This window comes from Hibiscus syriacus, unplaced genomic scaffold, assembly GCF_006381635.1.
Source record: "Hibiscus syriacus cultivar Baekdansim isolate YM2019G1 unplaced genomic scaffold, ASM638163v2 tig00111769_pilon, whole genome shotgun sequence".
Classification (NCBI taxonomy): domain Eukaryota; kingdom Viridiplantae; phylum Streptophyta; class Magnoliopsida; order Malvales; family Malvaceae; genus Hibiscus; species Hibiscus syriacus.
The window spans coordinates 10,001-23,974 of NW_024063172.1; positions in this window are offsets into that span (position 1 = coordinate 10,001).

A 13,974-nucleotide genomic window follows, 5' to 3' on the forward strand; every position below is an offset into this window, starting at 1 on the left:
CTTTGTAGCTTGTTTCTTGGGAAAACACCCGTACCACCAGAGTGTAAAGGGTGGCATGTGAGGTTGTCATAGTTGAAGAATGAATTTCAGCTTCAACCAAATAGTACGGAGCACGAAATTATATATGCAACACAAGCATATATATTACAGTTGATTGGGGGTATTTTAATGCCGGATAAATCCGGTAGTTATGTTCACACTCAGTATCTTCTTTTTTTAAGAAATTTTGAGAATAGTAGGCAATATAGCTGGGGATCGGCGATATTGGCGTTCTTGTATCATGAGATGTGCAAGGCGTCATTAGTCGTGAATGATAATAATACAGTAGAAATCGGTGGATGTCTGTTGCTGCTACAGTCATGGGCTTGGCATAGACTTCTGTTTCTGACACCGATTAGTAGGACTGCGGTTGACTTTCCGCTTACCGGAAGGTAATATGAATTCTCTATTTTAATATAAAATATTAATTATAAAATAAAAATGACCATATTTTTGTTTTGATTGATATACAGATGGAGGCATAAAATTGAAGGCACGGGGTTGGTGCACAACAACATTAAAGAGTTCAGGCTGAAGATCGACATTAAGGCAAAAAAGGAGGTATGTATAATATGTTATTTTTAATTATTATTTAAATTAACTATATTATTTGATTTAAATAAATTTTATTGTTTTTGTAATTTTACAGTTTAATTGGAGACCATACATGAATGAAGAAATACTTGCGTTGATACCGCACGATATTTTAGATGGGTTTCAATATTGGTGTGCTGTTACACCATTAATCAATTTTGCTTTTGTTGAGATCCAATTTAGGGATAGAGTGTTGAGGCAATTCCACTTCCACCAACCTATTCCGCGAAGTCCATGGGATCATGACCTCCTCTAAATCTTAGATGGTCGCCGTCAGGTGAATTGGGTTGAGACGCATGACCAGCTGCACAGATTTGATGGTCGTCGTAAACAAAATGTTAATTGGGTTGAGAAGCATGCAGCCTATATTAATGCTTGGAACAATAGGGCTTCATTCATGCTAACTCTTGACGACATTCAAGACGACGACTTTAATTTTGAGATTTCGGCTTACCTTGCTTATATTTTGGATAATGGAAAGCCATTCTTGACAACAATTGTAGAGAGGCAAAAATTTTTTAGGTTTAAGAAAAGATTTGGTAAAGCTGAATACTCTCTACCAAGTGGGAGTGGGAGTTCATCTCAACAACCTGAAGCGGAAATGACCGATGTGGATAATAGCGCACCACAACCGTTCGGCGATGCATACATACCAGAGTTTGTGCAGCCTGATGCATCCATCTACTCTCCCATGTTTTCGTCGACGTATGACTTTGAACACATGTCAGTTCAAATGCTCCCAACGAATGAGGAGGATGGGTACCATACTCCTGAGCAACCGCAACGGCCACAACGCATCAGACGTCTGCCCCAACATTATCATTCAACAACACCCCGACATCGGCAACAATTGTAAACTAGTTTGTTATTTGTTACAAATTTAATATTGAAATTAGACTAGTTTTTTCAAACCTTAACAAATTTGACATATTTATAATGATTTTTAGTATCAAATCATTATTATAATTTCATTACTAGTTATGTAACGAAAATATGGTTAATTGAACCAAACATTGTTCATTGTTCAAGTCGTAAATCATTACTATCAAATCATTACTAAATCATTAATATCAAATCATTAAATATTAATAATAATTTCATTATTACTAATCATTACTAAATCATTACTATCAAATCATTAAAAATTAATAATAATTTCATTATTACTAATCATTACTAAATCATTAATATCAAATCATTAAATATTAATAATAATTTCATTATTACTAATCATTACTAAATCATTACTATCAAATCATTAAATATTAATAACAATTTCATTATTACTAATCATTACTAAATCATTAATATCAAATCATTAAATATTAATAATAATTTCATTATTACTAATCATTACTAAATCATTATTATAATTTCATTACTAGTTATGTAACGAAAATACGGTTAATTGAACCAAACATTGTTCATTGTTCAAGTCGTAAATCATTACTATCAAATCATTACTAATCATTAATATCAATCATTAAATATTAATAATAAATTATTATTACTAATCATTAGTAATCATTACTATCAAATCATTAAAAATTAATAATAATTTCATTATTACTAATCATTACTAAATCATTAATATCAAATCATTAAATATTAATAATAATTTCATTATTACTAATCATTACTATCAAATCATTAAATATTAATAACAATTTCATTATTACTAATTATTACTAAATCATTATTATTAAATCATTAAATATTAATAATAATTTCATTATTACTAATCATTACTAAATCATTATTATAATTTCATTACTAGTTATGTAACGAAAATATGGTTAATTGAACCAAACATTGTTCATTGTTCAAGTTGTAAATCATTACTATCAAATCATTACTAAATCATTAATATCAAATCATTAAATATTAATAATAAATTATTATTACTAATCATTACTATCAAATCATTAAAAATTAATAATAATTTCATTATTACTAATCATTACTAAATCATTAATATCAAATCATTAAATATTAATAATAATTTCATTATTACTAATCATTACTAAATCATTACTATCAAATCATTAAATATTAATAATAATTTCATCATTACTAATCATTACTAAATCTTATAAATACATAGAAATTCATAGAAATACATATATCATTACTAATGATGAGGCCTATATCTTGGTAAATTATGACAATTATTTTTTGAATGGCCTTCACCCCTACATAATCCGCATCTCTTTGCTTGACCTCTCTCTCTAGCATGGAAATCCATACTGATATGAATACGAGTGGACTCAGGTCGACCCTTTGGACTTCTGTGAAGCATTGGATTTGGCAGCCATTCGTCATGATCTTTTCTAGGCCAATATGATTCATTCGGTATCTGTCTAAACACATAGATGTAGACATTTAATATCCTACGTATGTGAAAGCACTCATCAACATAAGTGTATGCGCTTACACCAGCATACATACATGCAGCGACTGCATGAGCACATGGATATTTCATGCCTGAAAACGACCACAATCACACCATTTCTGTCGTAAATCAACTCTAAATGTTTGGTCTTCTCCTCCGACGTTACGGCGTATGCACGACACGACAAAAGTATGACCAACTCGGTCGAAATTATGAACAACCATTGATGTTGCCAATCGCTCATTTGCTTCCATTGATTCCACCACTGTAGGAGCCCAAGTTTTACCTCTATTTATGAGACTCTCTATTTCTTTGCCTTTGTCCGACCAAACTTTAGCCAATCTAAAGTACGTTTCTTTCATCACACTCGTAATTGGGAGATGGCGTGTACCTTTTAGTACCGAATTAATGGCCTCAGTAAGGTTTGTAGTCATATGTCCGTATCTCCGACCTTCATCGTATGCTTGCGACCATTTTTCCCGCGGTATTTTTGAAGCCCACTTCCAAACACGCTGATCATCGTAAAATACCTTCAAATTCTCCAATCTCTTATCAAAATTTGGTCGACGTAGTTTGTATCCTGTTTCATAATATATTGTGTTAAACCGCAATTAAAAAAACCATGTAAAAAATGCACAAATATTGAAAATAAAACTTACCCATGCTGACTATCTCGCTACGAATATGTGCGTTATGAAATTGGTTGATACTATTCTTGCCAATATGACGGATACAAAATGTCGGATATGCATACGGAGGTATCCAACGACTTCCTGGTCGTTCAATTGCCGCCAAAATACCCGTTCCTCTATCGGATATCAAGCAAACTCCATCTTCACGAACGACATATTGGCGTAGATTGGTCAGAAAGAAATCACAAGCCTCTGTTGTCTCTCCCTCAACAATGGCGAATGCAATTGGGAAGATATTTCGCTCACCATCTTGAGCAACAACCATAAAAAGTACATGCCTATATTGACCATACAACCACGTACCATCTACTTGGATCATACGTTTGCAAAATGGAAATCCTTCAATATATGCCTTGAATGCCCAAAATAGTCTATGAAATATTTTCTTCCCTGGTAGAAGTTGACCTTCTTCGTCATATGCAGGCATGGTTTGAGACTTCACTATGGTTCCTGGGATAAATCGCTTCATTGCTTGTAGCAAATGAGGTAGCTCATTGTACGATGTATCCCAATCTCCATACGTTAGCTTCATTGCCTTCATCTTCGCATTCCACACCTTGCCATATTTTACTTGATATCCAAATTGGCTTCGAATAGATGCAGCTAACACTGAACAAGATATCCTTGGATCCTTTTCAACCATCGCCTTCACGTATTCACATATTACATCGGAGTCCAATAGTCGGTGGTCTTGTTCGATGAAGTTTCGCAAACATGTGTGTGGACCATTATACCTCGTAATGACCCAAACATCGTGACTTTGATTTTTCGACACTCTGATCTTCCACTTGCACTCTAGGCTATATTTTACACACTTCGCGTATAGGGTTTTCTGGTTGGACTCTGCAACATGGATATCAACATGGAATTTGATGCAGTACTCTTTAATCACCAGGGTAGCTTCATTTTTTCCTCTGAATTGCACCCCAACTGAAAATTCACCAGAATTATCAAATGATTCAGTCATTTGGTATGGAGGTAAATGTGGCATGTCTGGGAATTCAGGTGCCCTCATCGCATCATAGTCTATCTCGTACATGTGAGGAGTAGCTTCATACGATGCCGGAACTTCATCAATTGCACCTCCACCAAAAATATTTTCGTCGCCGCCCAAAACGGGTTCTTCAGTTTCTTCATCTTCGCTTGAATCATCATAAATTTCTCCCCATCGATTTTCAGCGTCAATATCAACAACCAATTCCGGTATGTTTCTCGTCTCATACTCTGCTGCTGCAGATGTCCCCCCGACTTCATTTACACTTTCCAATAGTGTCATAAAACTGTTCGGGAACATGTATGTCGGCTGCTCAAACTGACTATATAAAGCCATTTCAGATGGATTTTGAGCCACACCTCTTGATGACCCAGGAACATCATATATGTTACGTACATCAACAAATAACTCAATAAATGCTATATTGGTTGACTCATGTAATCCAACCATGGTTCTAATAGCATCATCTTCTTCAAGTGGAACTGCAGCATATCTGACTGGGTTGGGGCATATCATAAACCTATACCTCAAATCATCAACTGCAGCTCGAATTTTTCTTTCTATCTTATGCTTCATTTCTATAAATGTAATGTCTTTTTTTAACATCATATTTATTGTTTTTTCATACTGAAAAACTACTCCGACCTCATTTTCCATAATCTGTCCATTATAATGGACAATCGTAAAAAAGTTGTTGCTCATTTTCTCTACGAATAAAAAAATAAATTAATTTAGATTAAAAAATTAGATAAGATAATTTCATAAATCATTAAATCATTAAATATAATATAATATACTATTATATTAATGATCAAATAAAATTTGTTATTTAATTTGATTGATTGATTACTAATATTATTAATAATGATTTAATAATTATTATTAATCTAATAATTTGATATTTAATGATTTAATAATAATATGATTTAGTCATGATTACTAATAATTATTTATTATAAATATTTAATGATTTATATTTGATACTAATCATTTAGTAATTATTACTAATAATAATGATTAGTTTGATGATATTTTTTATTTTTTAAAAATATCAAACAAATTTGTTAGGCAGAACTGTCAAGATAATGTTCTCGAAAGAATTATTTCGTGAGATAATGCGTTGACCGGATTATTTCATTCAATTAATTTTTACTCCTTACTAATTTACACATATAATATAAATTAAACAAAATATTTTTAAAACAACACTAAATATTTTTAAACACAATATTTTTTTAAACAGAAATTATCTCGCACAAATTATCTAATATAAACTTACTAACTAACTGATTTACACATACACAACAACTAAAAATGGACAACAAAAAATAATAAATTACCCGCGTATTTGTGCCTTATTCCTTTCCTTTCTAACAATTAATTAAGCACTAATTAATTTTTTTTATAATATAACTTCAACAAACAACCTAATATATGTTTAAAGATACTAACAAATTAATTAATTTTTTTATATTTAATAACTTAAACTAAGAAACTAATTAACTAATTTTTTATATAATATAATATATAACTTAAACTAACAAACTAATATAATATAACTTAAACTAACAAACTAATTAACTAAATTTTAGTTTTACCCTAAACCCTAAGCTAACAAACTAATAATTTCATATAATAAACTAAATTAAACAATAAAAAATTACCTCAAAAAATGTTTGAGCCTTTATCTTATTTTCTTCTTCTTCCTTTTCTTTCTCTCGATAAAGTTTCTATATGTGCTGCTTCTGCTTTTACCCTAAACCCTAAACCCACATATCCTCTATATAAAGAAAATGAGCGTCGGAGAGCGTCATTAAATTTGATTGTTGAAGCAAATAATATTGAGCATTGAATCGTGTAACTATTGAGCGTTGAAAGGTTACAATTCAACAGCAATATTTGCTGCATTTAGCAGCTAAATTAACGCTTATGGATGCAGGAATCTCCCAGCTATGGATGCAACGCATGCATGAGGGAACAAAGGGTTAAAGCTTGGCTACAATCTCCCAGCTATGGATGCAGGAATCTCCCAGCTATGGATGCAACCCATGCACGAGTCGCCATGCCTTCCGGGCGACCTGTGTTGGGGTGTTGGGGACGTGCATGGCACATGCAGACATCCATTAAAATTTTAACAGCAAATATGTTTTTCCAAGATAAAATTCATATAAAATGATTATCATAAAAATCTGAGACTAATTTAGGATCTGAAGTCGGAGTTGCTTGTCGGCAGAAAAAAAAAAAAAGATTTTAGTGAAAAAAATCATTATGTTATTATGAAACAATTGATGCTGCCATTGCTAAAAGCTTCAATAGTTTACATATGCTAGTACAAAAACAAAACTATTTCTAATCTGCTATGGCAAATTGGATAAACCTCCTTTGAGAGTAGAAACTGTTTCATTCACCCATATCAACGGTCTTTTAAAGCTAAACCAATCACACAAGCTTACGTCTTCCCTCATGTCAATACGCCTAATTAATCTATTAGATTTAGAAGATAAATAGTTTATGAAAAATTAATTATTTATTGAATAAGCATAAGAACAATTAAAACATTAGAGTTGGTGGCAATACATATAAATAATCCAAGACAGAAATAATTGGTTTAATAAATAAATAAACCAAATTCCAGAAATTAAAATTTTCAACCACCACGTTGTTGGGTGGCTGTGACAGCTTAAGACACGTGATTTCATCTTCACGTCAACGAATGTTCTTTCTTCTTCTTTATGTACATCTGTTGTCATCTTCATAATTTCAAACCCTAATTTAATCCCAACGATCAAATCAAAACCCATTAATTCAGTATTAAACATTGTTTAGATTAGTTTTCTTTTTTGGTAAGAAAAAAAAAGTAGAAGGCAGACAGCTGGCACTAGCAAATTTCATACTTTATGTTGCCAAAGCCACGTGATGTTACTATAATTTTCAACTTCTGTTCACAATTATTTGATAAATATATATTTTTAATATCTAAATTATCATTTTTAGTCCGTTTTAATATTTAAATATTTAAATTTTTAATTTTTTTAATATTTAATGATAAATATTTACGAATATTAAAATAAAATAAAAACTTAATTTTAAAATTTAAACATGTACTATTTGAATGATCGAAGAGAATATCTCATGCATGTCACACCCTAGTTATTATGGGCTAAATTGAAAGGTTTAAATATAATAATGCTTAATCATTAATTTCTAAATTTTGAGGGGCTTAGGAAATAATTTTTTCATGGTTGGGTTTAAAATCTAAACCCCTTCCTTTTTACACTCTTTTCCCCGTGTTCTCTGAAATCACTTTCGCCAAACAGTTTATTTTTTCTTTAGTGTTATTGTGTTTCCCCAAACAGTGAAATCACCTTCACTGTCTGTGTTTTTGAGTCGTCTCATCGTCGTCGTTCGCTCGATACCTTTGTTTCATCGTTTTCCATTTCCGTTAGCGTCGGGTGAGGGACTTTAGTTTTGAGTTTTCAAAGAAATTCAATTCCCTAGCTCCTCGTTACAAACCGAATTCGGTAAATTATTCCCCGTGCTTTGAATTAATTTTCTGGAAACTTTGGTGTAAAAACCACTGTTGGACGGTGTCTCACTCGCCGCCGTGAGCGTGTGGAACTGTCCATGTGGTTTTAAATTCAAAACCGATAGAACTGGTTTGCTTCCGGATGAGCTCGGTTACTTTGACCGTTGACTTTGACCCATTAACTTTTTTCTAAAACTCCTATCTTTATATTTTTTTGAATCTCGTACCTCTGGAACGCTAGTTGACCTTGATCAGTCCCACCCTCAGTTCGATTCCGGTCACTCATCTCGTGATATGTGTTCTCAATCTGTAGGACCTAGTATTACTGATAGTGGGAAATGTAAGGCTTAGCTGACATCGATTACACAACAAATTCAGCTCATTTCTTTTCGTCGGACGTCTGATACATGAACCATTGCGGCATTCTTTCGACTACATATTGATGATTCACAGACTACAGATTTCCCTGAGTTACCAACTGATTTTCGGGAATTACTTACTGATTTTGCCAGTGTGTTCAATGTGGTTCCTGGACTACCACCTCAACGTACTACGGACCATGCTATTCACATCGACCCCTCAAGCAAACCGGTTAATGTTCGTCCCTATCGTTATCCGCTCTTTCAAAAGACCGAGATTGAGAAACAAGTTCGACAGATGCTCAAGCTTGGACAGATTCGTCAGAGCACTAGTCCCTTCTCCTCTCCATTGTTGTTGGTCCGGCCGATGAATTATTTGATGAACTGGGCAAATCTCACTATTTTTCAAAGTTTGATCTGTTGGCAGGATACCATCAGATCCGCGTTCTCATGTCTGATGTACACAAAACTGCGTTTCGCACTCACGATGGCCATTACGAGTTTCTCGCTATACCGTTCGGATTGAATGCTCCTTCGACGTTGCGAGCCACAATGAACGAGATCTTTCGGTCGTATCTCAGGAAGTTTGTCCTCGTTTTCTAGGTTGATATCCTCATCTTTAGTAATACGTGGTCCGATCATCTTCAGCATCTGCGCTTGGTTCTCCAAACATTAAAACTTCACGGTTTTGTGGCTAAAAGGTCCAAGTGTTTTTTCAGACAACAATCTGTCGAGTATCTGGGTTATGTGGTCTCACGAGAGGGCCTCGCTATGGATCCGACAAAGGTCGAAGCAATACAACAATGGCTGGTGCCTTCCACCGTTCGTGAGGTCCGCGCTTTCTTAGGGCTCTCAGGTTACTATCAACGATTCATACGGGGTTAAGCAACACTGGCAGCTTCCCTCACTGATTTGTTAAAGAAAAATGAACCCTTTGCTTGGTCCGAGGCTGCCCAAACGGCTTTTTTGCAACTCAAGACAGCTCTTTGCTCGGCTCCCATCCTTAGTTTACCAGATTTCGACAAAAAATTTGTTGTTGAAAAAGAGGAGTCCGGCGTCGGCATTGGAGCGGTGTTAACACAAGAAAATCGACCATTGGCTTTCTTCAGTCAAAAGCTTAGTTCCAGGATGCAGGCAATGTCAACTTATAACAGGGAGATGTTCGCCATCACTCAAGCAGTGGGTAAGTGGCGTCAATATTTGTTGGGTCGTCATTTTGTGATTGTCACCGATCAGAAAGCTCTCCAAGAGTTAACGCAGCAGACGATTCAGACTCCGGAACAACAACGTTGGTTGGTCAAGTTGATCGGATTTGATTTTGAAATCAAATATCCCCGGGCAAATTGAACACCATTGGTGATGCCTTGTCTCGTGAAGTTGGTGCCCAGTTGTTTGCTTTCACACGTCCTGTGTTTGGAATTTTTGAGAATATTCAGATCGCTACTGAACAAGATGTAGCAATTTCGGCATTACTAGCAGATATCCAAGCGGGTACGTTAGCTGTTCCACGGTACACGGCACACCACGGACTACTAATGTTCAACGGCCGTGTTGTCGTACCACACGAGAATGCCTTACGATCACGGTTTGCTTCGTGAATTCCACAGTTCTCCGTCGGCTGGCCATGCCGGAATTGCCAGAACTTTTCGCCGTTTATCTAGTAATTTCTTTTGGCAAGGGATGCGCAAAGATGTTCATCATTTTGTGTCAACGTGCCACATCTGCCAGAGGATGAAAAGCGACGGTGAGTTTGCTTCAACCCTTGCCAATTCCTGAGCAAGTATTCGAGGATATCTCCTTGGATTTTATCACCGGCTTACCTCGTTCTAACGGCAAGGAAACTATTTTAGTAGTTGTGGATAGCCTAACCAAATATGGCCATTTTTTTCGCTCTTCCTCGGAACTACGATGCAGCATTCATCGCCAAAGTCATGGTCCAGGGAATCATCAAGTTGCATGGGATTCCACGTTCGATATTGAGTGATCGCGACCCCATTTTTCTCAGTGCCGTCTGGACTGAACTGGCCAAACTACAAGGCACGGAGATTTGCCTCAGCTCCGCATAGCAAACACAAACGGATGGCCAGACCGAAGCTCTAAATCGCTGCCTGGAAATGTTCCTTCGATGCATGACTGGAGATGAACCACGGAAATGGGAGTCCTACCTCGCTTGGGCTGAATTCTGGTACAACGCGGCGTTTCAGGCCTCCGCCGGCATGACACCGTTCCGCGCACTCTATGGCCGCGATCCGCGACGCTGATTTCCTATCTTGATGGGGGCTCCTCGAATCCTTAGGTGGACGCAACCCTTCAAGACCATAATGAAATTCTGCGCCAATTGAAACATAACTTACACCAAGCTCAATCGCGCATGAAAAATCAGGCCGATAATAAACGCGGAGAAGTCGAACTACAGGTTGGTGATTGGGCCTTTATCCGACTTCAACCATATCGCCACCTCTCGCTTCGGTTGCACCATCATCAAAAACTGAGTCCGAGATTCTTTGGTCCTGTCAAGGTGATCCAACGCATCGGTGCCGTAGCGTACAAACTCGAGTTGCCTGCGTCAACCCGTATCCACCCCATTTTCACGTGTCGCAACTAAATCATGCAATGGTCAACCCCTACACCAGTTTACGCCATTGCCACTATTTCCGGATACACAGCACAACACGGCCGCAAACCTTGAGGACAAGGTTTCTTCTGAAGATGGGGGTCATGTTGTGGACATCAGGGTGCCACCATTGACAGTTGCAAGGACAAAGGATCAGCGTCGAGATATGGATCAGGAATCCAACGAGGACCCAGCTTCAGAGGATGTTTCAGCACTGCGGAGAGGGACCAGGGAGGGGAGAGCTCCACGTGGCTTAGCTGAGGTTGTTAAAAAGCGCTCGAGGATGAGCTACAGTGGTATGCATAAACCTAATTTTGAGTTTTCTTCTCTAATATCTTCTACACTTTTCTCTCCTCTCTGAATCTTTCTCCATTATCACGGTAAATCCATAACACCGACACTGCAAAACTGAGCTTCAACAAGCCAAACATTTCCACGACAGATCTTGAAACATTGGGTATTTGGGTGTCTCACAAAATGGTCCTCGACTTATCCAAGAATTATCAAACATTCGATTCCGAGGCCTTTCAGGAGGTTTTCACTTTGTTAACGGGCAATTAGAATCGTCTGTGTTCGAGATAGTTAACATAATGGGAATGGCGAAAGAAGGGTGGGGTTTTGGACGCCCCAAAGTGGATTCGTAAGAGACTTGTATCTGAAAAACACAAGCGCCAATTATAACTCTAAGCCAACCCTTGGTCCCGTTATATAGCCAGGGCACACTAACATGGTCCCCAAAGGTTGGGAGATCCCAACAGAAGGGAAGAAACTAAGAATTATGCAGTGAAAGACGGTTTTACTGAATTTCTGTAATACCCCAATATGGGGTTAGATTTTTTTTTTCAGTTTAAAAAAATGTGAAATGTTATAAGTCGATTAGAAAAAATAATTGTGTTATTATACTATTATTATTAAGCAAATTGATGGCCATTCAATTATAGATATATTTTTTTTATTAAGGATAATGCATGGCCACTATGGAATCCATTGTTTTCCAGCTAAGAGGAATTTTATTTTATTCACAACTTGTTTGTTTGTTGAGAAAACAAATACGACAGCCTCTTGGTAACACATTTGAGCTCTAATTTCCAATTGTTTTATGAGAATTTGCTTCCTTTCCCAGTCTGAGAAGAGTTCAGTATCATGGCTTAGTCAGTTGTGTCCTCTGCAGTGAAAGCAATCGGCAAGCTGCTAGCAGACGAAGCAGTCTACCTTTGGGGCGTGGAAGAGCAAGTTGATGGTTTGCTAACTGAGCTCAAGTGGAAGCAAAGTTTATTGTTGGAGAATGATGTTAAACAACATGAGAACGAGGGGATTCGTCTTTCGGTTGTTGAAATTAGAGAGCTTGCCTATGATGCCGAGGATGTTATCAAGGATTTTGTTCTCAGGATTGTGTCCAAAAAGGAAGGTGGTATTTCCGGTTGCATCAAAAGATCTACCTGCATCTTGATTGAGGGATGGACACTCCACAAAACACGTTCAAAGATCGAGGAAATCTTTGAGAAAATACTCAACTTGGTCCGACGATTTCAAGCATATATCGTGATGGGATTGAAGGATGGAGATGGGTCGAGTTATTCAATCGCAAGGAGGGAATTAAGGAACCCAAACGATTTTTGTTAAATCGACTATCATTCATCATGATTCTTGGTGAACAAAGGCCATATCTGTGATAAGGAAAGCTAGACGAGTTTAATGGTGTGTTTTAGGTCTTGATTGGCGATTGATTAAGGTGGTCGGCGTGGGGGGTCTCCAACGATCAGCGGTGGTCAGAGATCGGTTGAATGAGCAGCTCGTTTGTTAGCTTTCTGGAGAAGAGAATGAAACAAAGTGGGAAAATAAGAAATGAAAATTTGGTTCAGAGAGCACGTGGGTTTTGAAAATATTGATAAAGTGAAAAAAAATGGAAAATCACAAGGTGAGTCACCCAAGTTTGGTGAGATCTTTACCTTGTCTATTTGTTTCCAAGTAGTTATAGTTATGACATAATAGTTTCTATAAGATCAGTTTAGTCCCTAATTTAAGTAATTAAATATTTTGATAGCATCATTAGTTTTTAGTTTAATCAATTGAGTCTTCAAATTATTATTTAAATTCTAATAAGCTAACTTTATGGAGAGGGAAATTATTTGGATACGAGTTAGTGATTTTGATGGCATGGATCGTGAGGAAATTATTGGAAGTTGATTTCAAGATCGAGGACGTTTAAATAGAATTTAAATGGTCGATCAGTAAGACACGAAAATCGAGGTAATACATTACTACCCCTTTATGCTTTATAGAACATGTTGGTATTGATAAATGTATGAATGGAAATGTTTGGTCTCATATGTGTAATTAATGAAGTTCTACACTCGATATGAATGCGGTATAAAGTAGGTAACTGAATATGGCTCAGATGATTATTATAAGAAATTGGAGGACAATTGGAATTAAATTATAAGTTCTGGAATTAAGTGATAAAGGAATAGCTATGGATATGTAATTTATAATTTATCTCATTAAAGGTACTTAGATGATAAATTTATAGATGTGCATAGAAATGCTAATTTTGCTTGGAAAATTTAGAAAACTGGTTTTTAACCCCAAGAGGGTTTGTGCAAGATATTAGAAGTCTGTTAAGGAATCATTTCAAGATAAGAGAATGTTCGGGAAAACAATTGACCATAGGATCTTTAAATTATAATTATTTTCGTTAAGAATTAATATCGAAATTATTTGGTTAAGAAATTACGAAAATACCCTTGAGAGGTAAAATAGTTTG